We start from the raw sequence: 3,365 nt of genomic DNA, 5'->3' as shown, positions 1-3,365 counted from the left end.
GTTCCCGTTCTTGCAGAATCTTTTTCCTTCCACTGCGATGTCGGAGATTTAATGTTTCGCTGGATTCCTGATATTCACGGTACACTCGTGAAATCGCCATACGAGAAAATCCTCATTTCATCGGTATCTCGGAAATGCTGTGTCGCGTAGCTCGTGCGCCGACCATAACATCACGTTCTGACTTAAATCTTGATAACCTGCCATTGTAGCAGCAGTAACCAATCTAACAACTGCGCCAGACACTTGCTGTCTTATATTGCCGTTGCCGTCCGCCGTTCCATATTCTACTTGTTTACATATCTCTGTATTTGAATACGCATGAGTATACCAGTGTTGTTGACCCTTGAATGTATTACTAACGTCAAAAGTCTCTGTCCGATGTGTCTGTTTTGTTTATTAAATTTATGGAAACACGCTACGAACTTACGCAACAATCCATTACTTCAACATTGAATTTCAGCAGACAAGTTAATAACTAGATACAACCGAAGCACTTAGGGTGTTATCGGTTTAGCTCCGAATGACCGTCTAGCGAGATGCTTGACGCCAAGCAGTAATTTTTATTTATGCACCCAAGTTCAGTGTGGAAGTCACGGAATACATGGACTGCGGTGCACGTCTAAGATAGGGAATATTCGAGTATTGCACATTATAAATGAAATTACAAGTGTATTTTCGGTTGTGAAGTATTAAAAATATTTGCTGCTTTGTTAGAAAGCGGGAAAGAAATGTATTTTGACCAATAAAAATGACTGATAGCTTGTTTTTCACCTACGCGTACATATTACTAGACAACATTCTTGTTCAGTTAGCTATTTTACCTGAAGAAACGTGCGTAATAAAAAGGTAGCCGCCGTACATATGAACTCTACAGCTCATTATTTCAGTGAGATAAGAGTCTTAGCACATTTCACCGTAGTTCCATCAAAGCGTCACGGCAAAGGTAATGGACTCAAGGACGACATGCTTGCTCTGTGCTGGGAAGACGACGTAACTTGATGACGCCATGTTGGTGGAAGTAATAGAAATGCTGTGTATTGTTCTGATGTGGCGAAATGAGATTAGGCTACTCGATGCTCCAGTGCAAATGGAGACATTTGGTCGCCATCTGGCTCGCATTGATGTCTCTCATATATTGAGCTACGACTGAATATTCGTCGGAACATGTGAAAAAAAAGTGATGATTAGATAGTAATAAAGAGAGGCATTATGTGGGGCCGACCTACAACTGATGTAAATTGACTAGAACCACATTACGCTATTTGACAGTGCATTCGTCTTTGTGTTACGTTGATTCTTCTGCTGTAATATTCGTCTGAAAATCGATGTAGATCGCAAGTGAAACTTGTAATAGTAAAAGTTAACCAGTGGCTATCGCCAGGTGAATGAAAGACTGAAAAATTGTCCAGCTGCGAGTAGGACTTTGTAACGGGACATCCTCCTGTATGTTATTTTTTCTCAGTAGTAGTTGTTGAGACCAGTATTATTTTTCGAATTTTTGACAGATCAGTATCATCTCAACTGCTTTTTTGAAAACTTTCATATAATTTTATACACAGTATGCTATATTTCAAGCTAAAACTTATGAAATGGAATTACTTCTTTTTGATGTTTTGATCGATAAGTACTAGTTCTGAATGTACAGTTAAAATTATATTTTTTTTATAATCATGAAATTACGAATTATTTGGCACACTTAAATTTTATTACTAATTACTCAATCTAGTACTGTTTACTATTATTATTTCTGGATTCATTTATGAAACAATAATGGAAACTAATACAAACTCATTTGTCAAGTAAAATTGTAAACCCCCTGGAACATTGTTATTTCCGCTGAGTGAGTCAGTAGTAAGCATGTCTCTGATAAGATCGGACGCCTTTTTGTATTTTGTCCGAGCAACGTCATTTCGGCTTTGTTAATGCGCAAAGTCAAAAATGTGTATGATATACTAAAATGTGACAAAATATGTCAACAGCAAAAATTGTGCAAAAACAGTCTTCAAATTTATTTAGATCAATTCAAGCGTGAGGACCTAAAATGTGAGAATTTCAGCTACAAGAATCAGACCCGTAGACAATAAGAACTGGAGTCAAATCTACGTGAAAAGATAATAAACTAGAAAGTTTATTGTAATCTTCGCTCCTCTCAAATATTCATGAAAGACTAATGTTGACAACAGCTGCAAGTAGGATGGAGGGGTGGATTACAACTTGCGCTCTGAGCGTTCCGTATGAACTTCACTATGTACAGAGTGGTCCAGAAAAATGTAGACAATTTTTGATAGTTAATATCTTTTGAACAAAATGACATAACGTTGCAATTTTCTGCGGTAGTGTAGTCTATTGTTTCCTCAACAGACCTTGGTGCGAGTTTCTCGGCAGAAGACAGTCCAGCAAAGAATGAACTATTATTGTCGTTTGAGCAACGGAAGGCCGTACTGAAGCGATGCTGGAAATACGAAAACGTGATGGAGGTACAACGGCAATGACGTAATGTGTACGGAACTCAGCCAGTAACGCGTACAGCAATTTATTGTGAAATGATAATTAAATGAACACCCTAGCTGCAAGCAGGCGTTGATACACTTCATTGGGGACATGTTGAAAATGTGTGCCCCGACCGGGACTCGAACCCGGGATCTCCTGCTTACATGGCTTGCAGCTAGGGTGTTCATTTAATTATCATTTCATTTCTAGCAACGCTGCATGGTCATCCACGGTAACTGTTCTTTCGGGAACAGATACTACCGTCCTATATAGTTAAAAATATGGGTTCCCGGCCATTGACCTTCTTGTGCGAACGCACACGCTATGCCCGAACTCGTGCGGGACTTGGTAGATTAATCTGCCACGAGTAATGAGTATGATGGGCAAACATCTATTAGGCGCACTACGAATGTAGTGTTGTGGACATGTTGGGAATGTGGATCTCACGGGGAGCGTGCAAGGGATAAGTCCCTGCAGACGCACTATCCTCTGCGCCCGCGGTGGCTCAGATGGATAGAGCGTCTGCCATGTAAGCAGGAGATCCCGGGTTCGAGTCCCGGTCGGGGCACACATTTTCAACATGTCCCCAATGAAGTGTATCAACGCCTGCTTGCAGCTAGGGTGTTCATTTAATTATCATTTCATTTCTAGCAACGCTGCATGGTCATCCACGGTAACTGTTCTTTCGGGAACAGATACTACCGTCATATATAGTTAGCAATTTATTGTATTTGGGATAGATTTGAAGCCGATGGCAATATTCAGGATGTACATAAGGAAAGGTCTGGCCGACCAAAAACATCGAGTCCAGCGTCCAGCGCTCCTGTGTTGCAAAATGGTTCAAATGGCTCTGAGCACTATGGGACTCAACTGCT

General features: G+C 40.4%; 1 non-coding gene across 1 annotated transcript; it reads left to right on the top strand.

Moving 5' to 3' along the window:
- The first annotated feature begins 2,983 nt into the window (after window positions 1-2,983).
- Window positions 2,984-3,058, top strand: Trnat-ugu (transfer RNA threonine (anticodon UGU)). The gene has a single exon. It is a non-coding gene; the product is annotated as a tRNA-Thr (tRNA).
- Window positions 3,059-3,365: the final 307 nt, after the last annotated feature.

Source organism: Schistocerca nitens, chromosome 10 (assembly GCF_023898315.1).
Source record: "Schistocerca nitens isolate TAMUIC-IGC-003100 chromosome 10, iqSchNite1.1, whole genome shotgun sequence".
Classification (NCBI taxonomy): Eukaryota; Metazoa; Arthropoda; class Insecta; order Orthoptera; family Acrididae; genus Schistocerca; species Schistocerca nitens.
Note: the sequence above shows the minus strand (reverse complement) of the source record. Positions and strands in the feature narration are given on the sequence as shown.